This window comes from Erinaceus europaeus, chromosome 3 (genome assembly GCF_950295315.1).
Source record: "Erinaceus europaeus chromosome 3, mEriEur2.1, whole genome shotgun sequence".
In the NCBI taxonomy this organism is placed as follows: domain Eukaryota; kingdom Metazoa; phylum Chordata; class Mammalia; order Eulipotyphla; family Erinaceidae; genus Erinaceus; species Erinaceus europaeus.
In genome coordinates this window covers 1,725,618-1,746,953 of record NC_080164.1, presented here as the reverse complement: position 1 = coordinate 1,746,953, position 21,336 = coordinate 1,725,618, and positions in this window count along the sequence as shown.

Sequence of the window (21,336 nt, the reverse complement as noted above, 5' to 3'; positions counted from 1 at the left end):
TGAAAAGAAGCAAGGATAAAGAAAGGATCCTAAAGGCCGCAAGAGAAAAACAAATAGTCACATACAGGGGAAAACTTTTAAGACTATCAGCAGACTTCTCCACTCAAACTCTAAAATCCAGAAGAGAATGGCAAGATATCTATTGATCCCTGAATGAAAAAGGGATTCAAACAAGGATAATATATCCTGCTAGACTTTCATTCAAACTAGATGGAGGGATCAAAGCCTTCTCAGACAGACAACAGTTTAAGGAAGCAACGATCACCAATCTTGTCCTGAAAGAGGTTCTAAAACACCTCTTATAAAGAAGAACATCACTATACTATTTGCCATATATCAGAGCAAATAAAAAAATATTGAATAATGATACTACAATACATAAATTCCATAATATCAATAAATGTCAATGGCTTAAACTTGACCAATAAAAGGCACAGAGTGGGAGGATGGATCAGAAAACACAACCCAATCATACACTATGTGCAAGAATCCCATCTGACCCAACAAGCAAAACACAGGCTTAACGTGAAAGGATGGAAATCTATACTACAGGATAAAGGACCACAAAGAATAAAACAAAACAAAACAACAATAACAAAAAAACTAGGAACAGCCATTCTTATCTCTTACACCATAGATTTTAAATTAAATAAGGTAATAAAAAGTAGGCAAGGCCATTATATAATGATTAGAGGATCAATCAACCAAAAAGATTTAGCAATTATTAACATTTATACATTCAATGAGGGACTATATAAATACGTCAAACATCTACTGAAAGAACTACAAGAATACATCAATAGTAATACAATAATAGTGAGAGACTTCAACACCCCACTCTCACACTTAGACAGATCAACAATGCAGAGAATCAACAACTACAAGAACAACAAAAAAAGAGAATTATATGAATAGATGGACAGACTAGACTTCCTGGATATTTTCAGAGTTCTTCACCCTAGAAAACTGGAATACATATTCTTTTCAAATCCATACAACACATCCTCAAGGACAAACCACATTTTAGGCCACAAAGACAGCATCAACAAATTCAAGAGCACTGAAATCATCCCAAGTATCTTCGCAGACCACAGTGGAGTAAAATTAACATTTAACAACAAACATAAAATTACTAAAAATCACAGAATTTGGAAACTCAACAACATGCTGCTTAAGAACTTCTGGGTCAGATAAGCACTCAAGCAAGAAATTCAAATGTTCATGGAATCAAATGAAAATGCAGACACAAGCTATCAAAATATTTGAGATATAGCTAAAGCAGTACTGAGAGGTACACTCATAGCCATACATTCACACATTAGAGAACCAAAAAAGGTCAAATGAAGGACATTACTGCACACCTTAAGGACTTAGAGGAAGATGAACAAAGGAACCCTAAAACAACCAAAAGGAGTCCATATATATCAAATCTACAGCCAGCATGTAGTATGGCAACAAAGTAAAAACCCTGGGTTGAAGATGAGGGGGGATGTTTGCCTTCATGGGGTGGGGGGTGTGGGGTAGGATGGGACATAGTCTTTTAGTGGTGGGAATGGTGTTTTTGTACACATATTCATTTGTAGTCATATAAATCACTATTTAATTAATATGAGAGGGAAAATTGATTGAATGTCTCACCTTTTTTTACTTTCTTTTTTATTGTTGTAGTTACTGTTGTTGTTACTGATGTTGTTGTTGGATAGGACAGAGAGAAATTAAGAGAGGAGGAGAAGACAGAGGGGGAGAGAAAGAGAGACACTTGCAGAAGTGACTTCCCTCCAGGTGGGGAGCCGGCGGCTTGAACCAGGATCTTTACTCCGGTTCTCATTATTTGCAACACCTACGCTTAACCTGCTGAGCTACCCCCCGACTCCCAAGATAGACACCTGCAAACCTGCTTCACTTCCTTTGAAGCAAATCCCCTGCAGGTGAGGAGCCAGGGACTTGAACCGGGATCTTTACACGGATGCTTGTGCTTTGTGCCACCTATGCATAACCCACTGCACTACCACCCAACTCCCCTGTCTCAAACTTTTTAATGTACAGAACCATAGGCTGAGCCTTTGATGTGCTGACTCTCTTAAAAGCTTAGACCAGGGAGAACAGAGCCACAGCTATATACAAATAATGTTAAAGGACATAGATTATGGTGATGTGTATGATACAGCAAATCCTAACAAAGGGATTTTTCAAAGTTAATCCAATTGCCAAATAAAGTGATAATAGCAATAACTATCTCTTACCTTCTTAAAGCCTAAGACAGCAGGACCCTCCCAATTCTTCTATAGAGCCTATATTTCTCCAGTCCTGGATCCTCTAGAGTGGGGCTCACTTTCCCGAATGCTTCTTTCAATTCATACTAAATGATACTGCACCTGCTGATCCCAACCTAATCAATCCAATGAGTACCACCTTGGCATGCTTCACTTCAGCCTCTGTCCAGAGAAGTCAGGCATGGAATGTCAACCCTTCAGCCTCATTACTTGGGTGAGACCTTTCCTTTCATAGAATTCTCTAATTCCATTCCAGGTGGTTCACTTCCTAACAAAGTCCCAAAACCTAGATATAGACCAGGCCCCATGAGATAGGGCATATTTTCACATGTATCCATAAATTTGGGCAAATTATACACCTGAAATCAAAAGTACACAGTAGTCTATTGTGAGTCAGTATAAAGTTCATAATGAAATAGTGCCTACTTAGACTTAGATACCCTGTTCACCTATTTCCGATTATACTTACCTCCCTCATTTCCAAGCTATCCTTATCAAAGCAAGAATAAGGGCAAAAGCTGAATAAGGGCAAGACACTGGCATACTTTAATGATGACTCTTAGGTCACTATCAGGCCATCCCATCATATGGGAACCTAGTTGGGGACTCCTGAGATTCCCAAACAGACATGATTGGCCTATACCACGAATAATTCCCTCTCTCCATTGTAACGGGTCATCTCTATCAGAAACAACAAAACAGACCCCTTTGTGGGCCCCCATAGGACTTGCCCTAAATATGGATCAACAACAGTAGAGAATATTCCATCCTTTGAAGGGAGGCTGGACAACATACTCTATGCTACACCTGAGAAAGATGGGTCTGATATTGGGGCAGCTTGGAATGTTCCTACTACTGACCACAGAATATGAGCTCAGATCTACAGAGATGTAGAGATAACATAGGCTCCTAAGCTGAATATGGGCCCTAGATCAGATCAAATTGATTGGTTTTACATACAACAGTATTTATACACGTTTCCCATATTTGGGAGCTACTCTCTTCCCTGATCTAGCTTTCTGGTCTTTTTTTCCAGCCATGACATCATCTCCCCAGACAATAACTAGGATTCACCTGCACATCATATTTCAGGCTAGGAAAAAAGAAAACTAGTATATTCACAGGACCTTTGTAATATAACTGATATATGCCTAATGGCTATCTACAGAATGGAATCCCCTCAACTCTTCATCTGCACTACTCTAGTCTTTAGATTCATCATTAGTCAACATGTTTGGCTTTATATGTTAACTCTCTTTTCAGCCACCAGGTTACAGATACTAGCATGATGTCAACCAGACTTCCCTGGACAGAAAACCCCAACAATGTGCCCTGGATCTCTGATTCCCCAGATCCCTGCCCCTCTAGGGAAAGAGAGAGGCAGGCTGGGAGTATAGATCCACCTGTCAACACCCATTTTCAGTGGGAAAGCAATTAAAGAAGCCAGACCTTCTGCATCCCACAATGATCTTGGTTCCATACTCCCAGAGGGTTAAAGAATAAGAAAGCTATCAAGGTAGGGGATGGGATTAGAAGTTCTTGTGGTGGGAATTGTGTGGCATTGTACCCCTCTTATCCTATGGTTTTGTCAGTGTTTCCTTTTTACTAATAGAGGAAAGAGAGAAAGAAAAAGAAAGAAAGAAAGAAAGAAAGAAAGAAAGAAAGAAAGAAAGATAGAAAGATAGAAAGAAAAAAACAGAAGCATGGATATGGGCTGATCTCACTCTCAGGCAGAAGTTGAAAAACAAGATCAGAAGAGAAAATACAAGTAGAACCTGAATTGGAGTTGGTTTATTGCACCAAAGTAAAAAGCTAGGGTGTGTGTGGGGGAGATAACAGGTCCAAAAAAGGATGGCAGAAGACCTAGTGGGGATTGTATTGTTATGTGGAAAACTGAGAAATGGTATGCATGTACAAACTATTGTATTTACTGTAGAATGTAAAGCATTAATCCCCCAATAAAGCAATTAAAAAATAATTCATTCGTTTTATCATCAGAAACTTTGAATAAAAAGAGGGGGGTGGAATGGCATACTCAAAGATTAAAATATTAGAATTGCCACCCATAAATACTATATTCTGCTTAATTATTCTTCAGGAATAATGAAGAAGTAGAGGTTGCTTCAAACTTTCAGATTCTGAAGACAATTTCCACAACCAATCTTGCCCTATAAGGATTATTGAGAGAAGATCCATAAGAAATGAAGAAACAAAGGAATTCCATCTTTTTTTTTTCCCTCCCAGGTTATTGCTGGGCTTGGTGCCTGCACCATGAACCCATCACTCCTGGAGGCCATTTTCCCCCCTTTTGTTGCCCTTGTTGTGGTAGCCTCATTGTCATTATTATTATTGCCATTGTTGATGTTGTTCATTGTTGGATAGGACAGAGAGAAATGGAGAGAGGAGGGGAAGACAGAGAGGGGGAGAGAAAGACAGACACCTATAGACCTGCTTCACCACCTGTGAGCGACTCCCCTGCAGGTGGGGAGTCAGGGGCTCGAACCAGGATCCTTACACCGGTCCTTGCGCTTTGCGCTATGTGTGCTTAACCCACTGTGCCACCGCCTGACCTCTGGAATTCCATCTTTTAATGAGATGATCAGTGTAACAGTGGCACCAGGAATACAATAACAGGGACAACTGGACACAGAGTGTAGGAGTGCAAAACAGAGCAAAATTGTCCAATGCTGGTGAACCAAGCCCAATTTTAAGAAGACTCTTGTAATAGAGTTAAATTTGAAAATCTCATTGTTAGGATTTGCTGTATCATACAGGATATCACCATAATTTATGTCCTTTGCCACTATTTGTATATACCTGTGTCTTCCAAAGTAACACCACTGGTTGGTTCTGTTCTCCCTGGTCCAAGCTTTTAAAAGAGTCAACATTTGAAAGAACAAGTCATTATTAGAAATGTATTATCAGTTTTAGACCACTGTTAAAATTCAGTCTTATTACATGTTTGAAGTCTTAAGTGCTTATACTGAAGGAACATATATTCAAAGTTAACCCAATTGCTGAATAATTTGATTATAGCTATAACTATATATTGATTGCCTTCTTAAACCCTAAGACAACAGGAACCTCCCACTTCTTCTATGGAGCCCATATTTCTCCCAGTCCTAGAATCTCTAGGGTTTGGCTTACTTTACTGCATGTTTCTCTCAATTCATACCAAATTATACTGCACCTACTGATCCCAACCTAGTCAATACAACACTTACCACCTCGGCATGCTTTACTTCGGTCTGTTTCCAGAGATGTTAGGTGTGGAATGTCAACCATGCGGCCTCATTATTCAGGTGAGACCTTTCATTTCTCATAGGACTCCTTAATTCCATTTTGGGTGTCTCACTTCCTAACAAAGCCCCCAAACACAGATATAGACCAGGCCCCATGAGATAGGGCAGGTGTACACATGTATCCATAAATTAGGGAAAAATATATACCTGAAAGGAAAAGTGCAGTAGTTTGCAATGAGTCAATAAATGAAGCAAGCAAGTAGAAAGACCCAAAATAACACCATAAAGTGCCAAATAAAATAGTTTCTACTGAGGCCTAGGTACGCTCCTCACCTACTTCCTCTTACATTCCCCTTAGTCACTCTAAAGCTAACTTTATCAAAGCAAGGACTACAAAATATGAATAAGGGCAAGAGACTGGCATAATTTAATGATGATTCTTTAGTCACTACCAGGCCACCCCATCATCTGGGGCCCTAGTTGGAGAGTCCTGAGATTCTTAAAGAGACATGATGGTCCTAGACCTTGAAGAGATCCTTTTATCCATTGTCACTGGCCATATCCATCAGAAGCAACACAGTAGACCCCTTCATGGGCCTCCATAGGACCTTGCCCTCAATGTGGATCAACAATGGTAGAAAATGCTCCAGCCTTCGAAGGGAGGATCAACAACATACTCTATGGTACACCTGAGGAAGACGGGTCCTGAAATTGAGGCATCTAGGAATGTTCCTACTCATGACCACAGAATATGAGCTCAGACCTATAGGGATGCAGAGGTTACATAGGCTTCTAAGCTGAATATGGACCCCAAATCAAATCGATGGGGTTTAAAGTCAACAATACTTATTCACTTTTCCTATATTTGAAAACTATTCTCTTTTCTGATCTAGAATTCTATCCTTTTTTTTTTTTTTTTGCCATGAAATCATCTCTCCAGAAAGTAACTTGTGTCTACCAGCATATCAGATGTCAGGCTCAGAAAAAAACTAGTATAGTCATGGGACCTTTGGAATATGACTAAAATAAGCCTACTAGCTATTTCCAAAATGGAGACCCCAAAATCTTCATCTGAAATATTCCAGCCTTTAGGTTCATGATTAGTCAACAATTTGTTTGGCTTTATTTGTTAACTTTTTTTTTTTTTTTCAGCCACCGGTTTCCATGATGCAAACTGAACTTCTCTGGGCAGACAACCCCACCAATATGTCCTGGAGCCCTGCCTCACCAGATCCCTGCCCCACTAGGGAAATAGATAGACAAGCTGGGAGTATGATCAACCTGCCAATGCCCATGTTTATCAGGGAAGCACTTACAGAATCCAAACCTTCCACCTTCTGCATCCCACAATAACCTTGTGTCTATACTCCCAGAGGGGTAAAAAATAGGAAAGCTATCAGGGGGAGGGAAATGGATATGGAGTTCCAGTGGTGGGAATTGTGTGGAGTTATACCCTTCTTATCCTATGTTTTTTGTCAGTTTCTCTTTTATAAATAAAATTTAAAAATAAAGTAAAAGACTCGTAGATGCTGTTAGACAGGATAGTCATGATGAGCACAAGTATACAGTAGGAAGACTGTTATAGCAAACTATCTACACATAGTGGAACAAACAGGAAAGGAGTAGAAAAGAACATAGCACTAGAGTGAGTATAAGAAATCATATTAATAAACACCATAAATGTGAATAGTTTAACATCACCACTCAAAAGACTCAGAATGACTCAATGAATTAAAAACAAGATAAAACTTTTCTATATCTCCAGGAAACACACACCCAAAGAAAAGACAAACTCTGGGGAACAGGCTGGAACAGGTATTCTAAGGCAATATAATAATAATAATAACAATAATAATAATGATGATGATGATGATGATGATGATGATGGCAAATAAACATTGTTAGACTCTTGTGGGAACTATAGTGGTTACTTTGGGGAGGAAAGAGGGTGGGAATACAGAACTTTTGTTGTGGCCATTAGTGTAGAATTATATTGCAGTCTTATAATCTTGTAATGTACTGTTAATAACAGCAAATAAACAGAAAAAAAAGAAAGAAAGCTACAAATTCAATAAGGTATTAGTGCATGATGGTGGAAAAAGATCTAAGTTGGGTGTGAGTGTTTTACAGACGCCTGTCACAAGTAAATGAGAAATTGTGCCAATGTGTTAACTACATTGTAATCCACTAGCTCCCCTCAATAATGTCAATGGAAAAAAGGAAAGCAGAGGAAAGGAGTTAGAAAGGAGAAAGAGAAGGGGTGGTAAAGGAAAGGAAACAGGAGTGGTGGAGGAGAGAAGAAAGGCAGGTAAATCACCTTGGGCCAGGCTAATATGCTTCTGTGTGATTTTGTATTCCACTCCACCCACTCATTAGGTTTTGCCTCTGCTTCTGCTATCTTTTTCTCCTGCATTCAGAGAACCTAGTGAAATTACTATTAGGTGGTGTACTTGTTTCTTTCCCTTTATTTATTTGTTTATTTACTTATTTACTTTGCCTCCAGGGTTGTTGCTGGGGTTCAGTGCCTGCGCCACAAATCCACTGCTCCTGGAGGCCATTTTCCCATTTTGTTGCTTTGCCTTTGTTGTTGTTATTATTTTTATTGCTATTGTTGTCATTGAATATGACAGAGAGACATCAAAAGAGGAGGGGAAGATGGAGAGGGGGAGAGAAAGGTAGACATTTGTAGACCTGCTTGCTGGTGAAGTGACCCCCCTATAAGTGGGGAGCTGGAGACTTGAACTGATATCCTTTTGGGGTTCCTTTTTCTTAACTCCATGTGCACTTAACCCACTGTACCACTGACCAGGCCCATGTACTTGTTTCTTAAGGCAGCTGTAACCAATGGCCACAGACTGGTGGTTCAACACACCAGCACGGTATTCTGTCCCAGTTCTGGAAGTCCAAAGTTCAAAGCCCAGGTGTAGGTATAATCTCTCTCATGTGGGAGTTCTAGGTAATATTCTTCTTCTTTTTTTTTTTTTTTGCTTCTTCCAACATCACTCTCACATCTACCTACACAGATATATTATGTCTTGAAAGTTGATGTGGAATTGAATTTGGGCTTCACTGGTCTCACCCAGTGGCAATGACAATCTCTTTACATAAGGCAGTTCTAAGTCAGGGGAGTGAGATAAAGGCAGAGTTTACCCTTTGGCCCACTTGAGTTCACCTGACTTCATCAGAATTGCCTGGGGGCCATACTCTGAAAATCCATCTCCAGAAGCAGGGATGTAGATATTCCAGGTTGTAGAATTTGAATTTACTGCTAGCTCCTGGAACCTTCCTGTTGCCTCAGCCATACTGAAAACTCCGGCCACTGGCTAGTTTAGACTCCAGAAAGATCTGCTAAAGCACAGATAAGTGTTTATCACTTCTCCAGCTCAAGCCTCTCCAGCTCCAGGAGTCTCTCTCCCAATACTGCACGTATGTCAGATTGTGCATCACAGGAGAGAGAAGAGACCAGGAACTTGTGGCAGAGTGGGAACACAAATCTTTATTCACATGGATGTCCCAGAGTTGGGTGTGATCACAGCGGTTTAGGCCACATGGAGCTAGCAAAATGGCTGCCTCCAGTTATACATGCCAGCCCTTCTCCAGGTTGGGATGTGGAAGAGAAAGAGGGTGAAATCAGAACAGCAGCGGGCTTTATAGGGCAAAAACCAGAAGTGGCAAGTTGGGAAGGGATTGGCTAGGAAAGGGGGTGGAGAGAGGCAAAAGGCATCCTGGGAAGGTGGAAGCATCCTTAGCAATTGTTGCAATGGTTTTAACTGAATTAGCAATACCCTGAGGGGATAACATGGTGGGGATCTGTAAATAATACTTGCATGGAAATATAGTGGTTTGTGGTCCCTGCCAGTGTTCAACCACATCTGTACAATACCCCAACACATGTACAGAGGATAGGTCAGCACTGAGGGCCCGGTGGGATTGTCTGAAGGTAATATTCTTCTCTTATCTTGAACATTCACATCCGAATATCCCCTCCCTTCCAATGGTTGTCCTCCACTTTTATTTTTATTTATTTTTCCTTATGTACCAGCATTTATTTGATGTCACTTCTTTCTCTCTCTTTTTTTTTACATCTTTATTTATTTATTGGCTAGAGATAGCCAGAAATCAAGAGGGAAGGGGGTGATAGAGATGGGAGAGAGACAGAGAAATACCTGTAGCACTGCCTCACTACTCGCAAAGCTTTCCCCCTGCAGGTGGGGATTTGGGGCTCAAACCTGGTTCCTCATAGACTGTGACATGCACTCAACCAGGTGTGCCACCACCCACCCCTGTTACTTCTTTCTCATCTCAAGCCAAGTATGGTGATCCTTTTGACTCCTGCCATCTCTGTGTTTGCATCTAGCTCATATCTTAGCACAGGGCACTATGAGGGTTGGATGACTTCTCTCTCTCTTTCTTGGTAGAGTGTGAGTTCATTGAGGGCTGAACCCCCTATTTTGCCTATTTCTCTAGTTCTTGCCAAAGTGTGTCTGGCATATAACAGGTATTTAATATGTTTTGACACATGAATATGGAATTTATGATTATTGTATATATTTCTCCTTTCAAGGTCTTTATCAGATTTCCTTAGCATACCAATTCCAGTGAGAACTTTGTTTAAGAAGAAGTGCCTCACAAGTTTCAGATTGCCTTAAAAGTCAAAACAGGGGGGTTGGGCGGTGGCTCAGTGGGTTAAGCGCATATGGCGCAAAGCACAAGGACCGGCGTAAGGATCCCGGTTCGAGCCCCCGGCTCCCCACCTGCAGGGGAGTCGCTTCACAGGCGGTGAAGCAGGTCTGCAGGTGTCTATCTTTCTCTCCTCCTCTCTGTCTTCCCCTCCTCTCTCCATTTCTCTCTGTCCTATCCAACAATTAATAGTGTCAACAATGGCAATAATAATAACCACAACGAGGCTACAACAACAAGGGCAACAAAAGGGGGAAAAATGGCCTCCAGGAGTGGTGGATTCATGGTGCAGGCACCGAGCCCAGCAATAACCCTGGAGGGAAAAAAAAAAAAAGTAAAAATAGAAAAAGTTGCCTTTCTATTTTTCTCATCGGTGGGGGCCATACTCCTCCACATTTAGATGGAATGTTTTAGTTCACAGAACACAGCCTGTAGTTTCAGCTCACATACCACTCAAATGAGGTCATCAGGGAGGTTTCAAACATCTTCATTTTACAGATGAGAACATAGACCCACTGAGATCAATTGACTTGCCCAAGATCACCCAAGCATTCAGTGGTAAAGCCCAAATTATCTGACTCAACACCAGCAGAACTTGTACTATCCAATTTTGGAAAACTTGTTTGTTGAGAAGCTCACTAGGAAAAAAGCTATTGGGGTTTAGATGAGTACAGCATATGTAGTGGTAGAGACCCACCTAGATGATACACAGGAGGGGTAGACAGGGAGAATGAAGATCTAGTATTTGCCTTATCCAGTAACTGCTCCTCCTATGAGGGTAGGGAGGGAGGGCCATGCCATAAAGTGCCAAAGACACTGAGAAGTGTCACCTACAGGGATTATCTATTCTAGTGAGAACTGGCATAAATAGCATTGTGGGATCCTATCAAGAACCTTACCATGTGGTGCAGGAGGTGGCATAGCGGATAAAGTATTGGACTTTCAAGCATGTAGTCCTGAGTTCAATCCCTAGCAGCATATGCACTATAGTGATGTCTGGTCCTTTATCTATCTCTCTCCTATATTGTTTATGGATAAATACACAAAATCTTTAAAAAAATCAGAACACTAAAAAGATTGGCAATATTCCATAAATGTTTATATTTAACAGTGAATAGAAATGCTCAAAAAATAAAAATAAAAACAAAACATAATCTTCAAGATACATATCTTTAAATCTCTAACCCAAAGCTGAATGTAGAGAATGAGAGAAGAAAGGGAGAAGGATTTCAGTCTAACTCAAGCTCAAGTTATCCAGCTAAATAGACGTGGACAAAGTACGAAGTGTCCACTGAGGTGTGAGTTCTCCCTGAAGTGATCATACTCTAGCTGGCATGACTCAGTGTCTAACCACTGAGATCATTGCTGCTCCTGGGGAGAGAAAAGGGAGAGGCACAGACAGACATCTAGAGAGACTCGCTCACACACCTTGGGTCCCAGTGACTAGGTTAGAAGTTACTTCCACTTGAGGGAAGTCCCATCTGGGCTAGTCCATCTAAAAATGGGATAGGCACTCAGCACTCACTGATAAGTGCTGGCAAACATTATATATATATATATATATATATATATATATATATATATATATATATATATGTATCTTTATTGGGGGGGTCAATGTTTTAAAGTCAACAGTAAATACAGTAGTTTGTGCATACATAACGTTTTCCAGTTTTCCACATAACAATTCAACCTCTACTAAGACCTTCTCTGCCATGATCTAGGACCTGAACCTTACCCCTGACCCCAGAGTCTTTTCTTTGGTGCAGTACACTAACTCCAGTCCAAGTTCTGCTTAGCATTTTCCCTTTGATCTTCTTTTTCAACTTCACCGATAACTTGTTTAAGACATCTACTCATCAAAGTCTCAGACATTTAATATTGCTACTATTTTAACAGAAAAAGCAGCAGGTATGCTACAGAAGAACACAGCTTGTGGGGGGTTTGCCCAGGTACCAAACCCTGCTCACCAGTTCCTAGAGCAATCACAGGGATGCACCCAAGATGCAGTGAATTCAAATGCAGTCACCCCACGATCAGAATTCAATGATTCAAGGATTTCATGATTCCAAACCGAGGCGGGTAAGTTAGAATCTAATACGTGAATGTGTGAGATTTACAGAGCTCAGATTCATTCTGAGGCCTGAAGATGGTACCTCAGAGGAACCTGGGTCTGAGGCCTGCTTTGCCCTGTATTCCATGAGAAGACACTCCCTTCTTGTGCCATCTCTGCCTCCCCATCTGTCTCACATGCTCAGGTGTCTTCCTGCACTCGAGTGTTATTCTGTCCTGATTCCTGCAGGGACGATGTTGAAAGAAGTCCTATTTTAGGTGAAACAACACCAGTCCCCGCTGTGTTTGCTTAGCTAGAAAGTGACCAGAGATGACTGCACAGTCCCATGACTGAGGCTAACACAGTCCACATTTGAAACCGGGGCTGTTTTTGCTGCTTTGTGCTGTCAGCTCCCATTTGGTCAGTTCCCAGGGAGTGACAGTGGCTTGGTGACTTTCGCAGTTTCAACACCAGGAGACATGGAAATATTGGGGACCCACTGATGCTAACAAGAATCAGCTGTGAGTCCTGGGGTCTGTGGCTTCCTCTCAGGAGAACGCTCCTGGTTTAAGCATGATATGGTATGGCTTTGGGGCTCTCTCTCTCTCTCTCTCTCCTCTCTCTCTCTTTCTTGCCTTTGCCTCGAGGTTTATCATTGTTGGGACTCAGTGCTACCACATTTATTGGGTAGGACAGAAAGAAATTGAGAAAGGAAGGGAAGATAGAGAGGGAGAGAGCCAGAGAGACATCTGCAGCCCTGCTTCACCACTCGTCAAGCTTCCCCCCTGCAGGTGGGGACTGGGGGCTCAAACCTGGGTCCTTGAGCTTAGTGCTATGTGCACTTAACTGGGTGTGTTACTGCCCTGGCCCCCCTCTTTCTATGTAATAAAATGTGTTTTCCTTGTTTTAGAAATGTCACAGGGATAACGAGAGGCAAGGTCATGACTTAAAATAGAAAGAGATACTCTCAATTCTACAACTAATTTGTTTATAGACTTTGTGGTGGCCAGTTTTCCTTTTCTGGACTTGTGACTCATACACATTAATAGACTTTTTCAAATACAAGAGGAAATGCATGAACAGTTCGCAGTCCTGTGGCCACATGCCTTTATACCATGGGGTGTTGGTGACTACTGTCGCCAGAGTTTCTGGAGGTGGATGTCTGAGCCCACATCACCCGGAAGAGAGGAAGAGTGTGGGGCTTCCACAGGTGCAGCTGTGCCTGCTGTCTGCTGCTCGCCTCAGCTGAGCCCTAGTTATGTAAGAATCCCATCTTCTTTTTCAGGAAGAGTTTGGGTGGGAGAGCATTTCACACAAGAGTTCTTTGACCCGCTGCCCCCACTGAGGGCCACCCAGAACAACATGTTGGTTTTAGTCACAGCTGAACAAAATGAGGTCCTATCTGTAGACACATTTCCTGACTGGATGGTTAGAACAATGGATCAATTTCCTGAGTAAAGTTGGAGTTTATTTATTTATCTTTATATATTTTTATTTTTACCAGAGTATGGCTCAGCTCTGACTTGTGTTGGATGAAACACAAGGTCATTGAAACTTCAGACATCGAAATCTTTTTTGCTTTTGCTGTCCCCACAGTCTGAAGGTTGTCGTTTTCATCTTCAGAAGACATAAAAATCAGAGCAGAAATATTAACTCTGTCTCTTCCTCATGTGTGTTCATGCCAGACAGGTCCTTGCGTCCCAGGAGACAGAAAGTTCTCCCCAAGAAGAGAAGAAACTGACTGGAAGGGGCATGGTAGTAAGAAGCATCTGTGAACACTGATCACACTGACGTTGCATGTCAGTGCTGCTCAGGTGCAGAGACAGGGCAGGTTAGGAGACAGGGTCCCAACCTGAGTGGGGGTTTGCTTCTCCTGAGGGGAGATGAACCAATGCGAGAGGAAGGCGATGCCAGGCATTTTGAAAAGGGAAGAGTAAAGAGCACCATTGGATCGAGAAGATGGAATTGCCGTAGCAGGGGTCTTGGTGGTGTTGCTACCACCTCTGAGACTGTATGCTGTGAATGACCAGAAGGGCACACTCCTTAGACATGAGGGGAGAAGCAGCCCCACAGTAAGGAGCAGTGTAACTATAGAGGCCTGAGAAGCTCTACTCTGGCAACCCCACATATGAGCTGACTGGGCCCCTGGAAATCTTGGCTTTCATCTGAAAATCGTGACAGTGTCAATGAGGACATAACTGAGTCACTGTCTTCTCAGAATGATTAAATGAGGGAAAAAAATGCTATGTATGGCTGACACATAACTGACTCTGAAAATACTCTATTTAAAAAAAAATCAGGGGGGTCGGGCAGTGGCGCAGTGGGTTAAGCGCATGTGGTGCAAAGAGCAGGGACCGGCGTAAGGATCCCGGTTTGAGTCCCCGGCTCCCCACCTGCAGGGGAGTCGCTTCACAGGTGGTGAAGCAGGTCTGCAGGTGTCTGTCTTTCTCTCCCCCTCTCTGTCTTCCCCTCCTCTCTCCATTTCTCTCTGTCCTATCCAACAATGAACAACATCAACAATGGCAATAATAATAACCACAACGAGGCTACAACAAAAGGGGGAAAAAATGGCCTCCAGGAGTGGTGGATTCATGGTGCAGGCACCGAGCCCAGCAATCACCCTGGAGGGAAAAAAAAATCAGGGGTCAGGTAGTGGTACACTCAGTTACGTACACATAGTTCTAAGCACAAGGACCTACACAATGGCTGGGCTCAGTGCTCAGTGCTTTCCAATGTGTGGAGTCAGTGAGACAGGAGGGAGTGGTTCTGTGTTGAGTGACAAACCCCAGGCTCTCACTTCTCTCTCTTTAAAAAAAATGTTACTAGTGATTTAGTATTGATTTATGAAATTACATGGCAACAGGGGTATAAATCCACTCCATGACACCACCAGGGTTCTAGATCTCCAGTCCCCCACTGCAATCCTCCACATGGGCCAGCCATCATCTCTACAGCTGTCTGTCCACATTTATACATAATTGCCCCATTTTCCCTCCTGATTCAGTCCTCTCTTTTCCTCCACGCCACACATGACACTATTGCTACCTTCTCCTCCTCTCTCTCTAGGTGCTGATGGAGCAGGAGTTTTGATACCTCTTTTTTAAAAATTTATTTGATTATTTTCCTTTTTGTTGCCCTTGTTGCTTTTTATTGTTGTTGTAGTTATTATTGTTGTTGTTAGATAGGACAGAGAAAAATGGAGAGAGGAGGGGGAAGACAAAGAGAGGGAGAGAAAGATAGACACCGGCAGACCTGCTTCACCATCTGTGAATCAAGTCCCCTGCAGACGGGGAGCCAGGGGCTAGAATCGGGATCCTTACCGGTCCCTGTGCTTTGCGCCATGTGCATTTAACCGGCTGGGCTACTGCCCAGCTCCTGCTTAGAGACCTCTTATCCTATTACTCCTGTCACTTCTCCCCCACTGGGAGTAAGGAACAAGGTTGTTTTTGGGGTGCAGAATATAGGAGTTGTGGCTTCTTTATCAGTTCCGCGTGCTAATAGACTGTGCCACTGGAGCTCCGAGATGTGGCTTCTGTAACTGCCTCTTTGCTGGATGTGGGCCTTGGCAGGTGGATCCACACCCCCAGCCTGTCTCTGCCTTTCCCCAGTGGCTCTCAGGGAATGTGCTGTGTCGCTGCACACTTCCAGGATCTCCTTGTCTCTGGAGCCCAGAGTGTGCTCTGCAGAGGAGCCTCCACAGGTGTCACATGTGGTACAAGGCTTTGAGCTATTCCTTCCACATACAGAGCACTTCCAACAGCAATCTTGGCTCCTCAGCCCCCGGTGAACCTGGCAGAGAGGACAGGACTACCATTGTGGTCCAAGTCTCTGCCTGCCCAGACTTTCGAGTTGCCCTTCCTTTCACAGAGTCACTGTCTGAAGGCTTCTGGGTCTCATCTGGTCTCCTGCAATCTTTCTAAGTGTCTCACTTGCTCAGCTCCCTTTTGGTTCTGCCCCTGAGCAGCCAGCTGACTCCGGTTGTAAGCAGTCTGCCTCTTACCTTTGCGCAGAACTAAATTAACACTATTTATTATCATATTGTGTTGTTCTTCTTGTGGTGACATCCTTTAATTTTTCAGAATGATGGAGGCAGAAAGCTTATTCATGCAGTTTTTCACTTCCTTGCTGTGAAAATCACGTGAAGGCACCATTTATCTTTCTCCCCTTCGCCTGGATAACTGGATAGGCTGGATAACTTCGAAACAGCCTCCCATGACCTCAGGCCTCTTCTGAGAAGCCCTTCCCACTCACTCGGTGATCTTGGATCATCTCTCTCTCTAGCATTCACACACACACACACACACACACACACACACACACACACACACTCACACACACACACACACTCACACACACACACACTCAAACACATACACAAACACACTGACACACACACTCACACACACTCACACACACACTGACACACACACTCACACACACACTCACACACTCACACACACACTGACACTCACACACACACACACACACACTGAAACACACTGACACACACTGAAACACACTGACACACACTCACACACACTCACACACACACACACACACTCACACACACACTCACACACACAGACTCACACACACACACACACTGACACACACACTCACACACACCTCACACACACACACACTCACACACAGACTCACACACACAATGACACACACACTCACACACACTCTCTCACACACAGTCACACACACACTGACACACAGACTCACACACACTGACACACACACTGACACACACACTGACACACACACACTGACACACACACACTGACATACACACTCACACACACACTCACACACACACTCACACACACTCACACTGACACACACTCACACACACACTGACACACACACACTCACACACACACTGACACACACACTCAAACATACACTGACACACACACACTGACACACACACTGACACACACACTCTCTCACACACTGACAAACACACACACTCACACACACACTTATACACACTGACACACACACACTGACACACACACTGACACACACTGACACACACACTCACACACTCACACACACACACTCACACACTCACACACACATACACTCACACACACACTGACACACACACTCTCTCACACACTGACACACACACTCACATACACACTGACACACACTGACACACACACTGACACACACACACACTGACACACACACACTCACACACACACTGACACACACACTCAAACATACACTGACACACACACACTGACACACACACTGACACACACACTCTCTCACACACTGACAAACACACACACTCACACACACACTTATACACACTGACACACACACACTGACACACACACTGACACACACTCACACACACACTCACACACTCACACACACACACTCACACACTCACACACACATACACTCACACACACACTGACACACACACTCTCTCACACACTGACACACACACTCACATACACACTGACACACACTGACACACACACACTGACACACACACACTGACACACTCACACTCACACACACACTCACACACACACTGACACACTCACACACACTGACACACACACTCACACACACACTGACACACACACACTCACACACTCACACACACACTCACACACACTCATACACACACTGACACACACACACTCACACACACACTCACACACACTCATACACACACTGACACACACACTGACACACACACTAACACACACTCACACACACTCACACACACTGACACACACACTCACACAAACACTCATACACACACTGACACACACACACACTGACACACACACACACACTGACACACACACTCACACACACACACTCACACACACACACTCACACACACACACTTTCACTCCCCTTTCTGAAATATGAGTTATTGGAGGGAAGGAAGTTGGTAGTGACTCATGGGAGTCATATTTGATACACAGCAGATGTGATTTTAATAAATATGTACTTCAAAATCATTTAATATTTTAATACATATTTGAAAATATCTCATTTATTTATTTATTTATTTTAAGGGTAGAGACAGAAATAAATTGAGAGGATAGGAGCTGGTGGTAACACATCTGGTTGAGTGCACATGTTACAATATGCTAGGATCCAGGTTCAAGACTCTGGTTCCCACCTGCAGGGGGAAAGCTTTATTAGTGGTTAAGCAGGTCTGCATGTTTCTTTATGCCTCTCTCCCTCTCTATCTCCACTACCCTCTCTACTTTTGGCTGTATCTATCTAATAAGTAAATATATTTTAAAAATGAGACTGAAAGGAGACAGGGGCATAGAAAGGGAGAAAGACTGAGAGAGGCCTGAAGCCCTGTTCACCAGTCATGAAGCTTCCCCTCTGCAAGTGTAGACCAAAGGCTTGAACCTGGGTCTTTGTGCATTATAATGTGTGCATCTAACCAGGTGTTCTACTTGCTGGGCCCCATAAATTTGTACTTTTTACTATGAAGAAGTCTCACCTTTCCTGGCTCTGCTCTACGCTTGCCTTCAGTATGCTCACCCTCACCCTACTCTACATCGGATGCTGAGCGTTGAAAGATGCCTTGTCTATCCATCAGGAGATCTCCATACAGACTATATGAGACATGCAAGCAGCTCCACTCAGAAGGACACATCAATGACATGTGCAGGAATCATCTGGAACCATATTGCTGGGGCCTTGTAATTGTAATAGTCTGACACCAGCTTCTCCGAGACAGAAATCTATCAAGAAGGTGAAGCCAACTTTGCAGAGAAGGATTTCTTCCCTCTGGGAATCTTCTAGCACTCAGCTTCTCAGCATCATCTGCACTCTGAAAAATAAAATAAAACGAAAGCCTGGCAAGCTTTATAGCAATCAGCAAGTGACACCTAAGAAAGAAACAGAATCCTTAAACGTCAGCTCCGACGGTGTTTGCAGTCAACCAGAACAAAGCCAGACTCCTTTGTCTTCTTGCCTGTGAGGTAACTCTTGCATAGATGATTGTGACTGTCTGATGTTTCCTTTCAAAGAGTACTTCTCACCTTCCTGAGCAATTAAAGGATATAGTTCATGCTGATTATAGCTTTCTTCCAGGGAGTCCCACTTTTTAACTTTCCTCACGATGTGCATTTCAGCTTTGGATACAAATGATACACTTTCATTTGATCACAGGATTGAATGTCTTTGTAAGAGCTGTGTGCTGTCATAGCTGGGGGTGGGAATTAGGTAGCAGGGGAGGACTGTGAAATCAATGGAAGAGAAATCTCCTTGGAAAAACACTGCTGTTGTAGGAGGCAGTGTAATTGACTGATCTATAATAAGGAGCAGAGCACAGACACGTTTGGACAGAGAACTTTCAACAATAACTTGCTGCTCTCTCCTTGAAGCCAGCACTAGTGCAATGTCTGTTCACACAGTGTGACTGCACAGCAGATGTGTTTTATCAGCTTCCCACCTGTCACCTTGACAGCCCTTCTTCAAGGGGACCTTGCTCCTATACACATGCAGTGGATGCAGGCAGAGATTTGCATGTGACCACTGTCACAGGCTAGGTTGGGGCTGAAGCCAGTCCATTTTTATTTGGAAAGACAGGCCCTTCGGCACTCAGGCTCCCTGTAGACTCTCTCCATGTCCTGTATAGCAACCTTTTATTCACTGACACTGGGGCATTTCCTTCTGACTAATGTATCTGAACCCACAAGTGTGAGATGTGTGTGCACAACACAATTCCCCTTTCTCTGTTCTCTGGCATTCACTGTCATGAAGATTCACAGAGACTGTGCATCTTCAATGTGGTGGAGGAACGCAGACTCTCTGGGAGCAGAGGTTAGAATGATACCTGTACCTGGAAGTCTGTTCCAAGATGCCACTTTAGAGTTCACACCATAGAGTCTTTTGGATAAGTCGTAAGAATCAGTTCAAATGCATCTAAAGCTGATGAGAAACTGAATAGATTCAAGGTAGCTCTGATGTTTGGTCATGCCAATGATACCCTGATCCCCTTCTGAGGAGGACTCATGTTGACGTGCATTAACCTTAATGGCTTCTTTACAGGAGCATTCTCTGTGCGTTTATAGATGTTATACTCTGCCTGACATGACCTCTTCTCTCTATTCCTGATTTATGGCAAATCCCTCACAATCCTTGCTACAGACTTCCAGGTACAGGTATCATTCTAACCTCTGCTCCCAGAGAGTCTGCGTTCCTCCACCACATTGAAGATGCACAGTCTCTGTGAATCTTCATGACAGTGAATGCCAGAGAACAGAGAAAGGGGAATTGTGTTGTGCACACACATCTCACACTTGTGGGTTCAGATACATTAGTCAGAAGGAAATGCCCCAGTGTCAGTGAATAAAAGGTTGCTATACAGGACATGGAGAGAGTCTACAGGGAGCCTGAGTGCCGAAGGGCCTGTCTTTCCAAGGGTCACAAGCTGCTCTTTGTTCACAGACACTCATCATTCCAAAGACATCTCATAGGACGGGTTTCCCAAGACCATGACCTTCTGATCAAAACAGACCCAAAGAATCATCCTTTACTTTTCTGTTTCTTGAATTTCTCACAGCATCATAAAGATAGTCATTACAAAGAGGGCCATTAACAGGGAGGATATCTAGGGCTTTTGGATTAGGTTATTTCTAAAACATAGGGTCCAACTACTTGAGAATGCACACATCCAAAGATAATCATGTCTCCAATGAGTGGCTGAGAAAGTTTTGGCATGTGTACACAATGGAATACTACTCAGATGTGAAGAATGGTAAATTTACCTTCTTTATTTCATCTTGGATGGAGCTTGAAGGAATCCTATGAAATAAGATCATCCAGAAATAGAAGGATAAGTATGGGATGACCTCACACATGAACAGAAGTTTAAAAATAAGGTCCAAATGGAAGTACAAAGCAGAAAATGGACAGGAGTTGATGTACTGCACCAAAGTAAAGGACTGGGGGTGTGGTGGGTGTGGCTTTCAGATGGTGGAAGAGGACCTAGGGTAGGGAGAGAGTATTTTGCAGAAAACTGAGACATTTTACACATGGACCAACAACTGTATTTACTGTTTATTGTAAACCATTAACC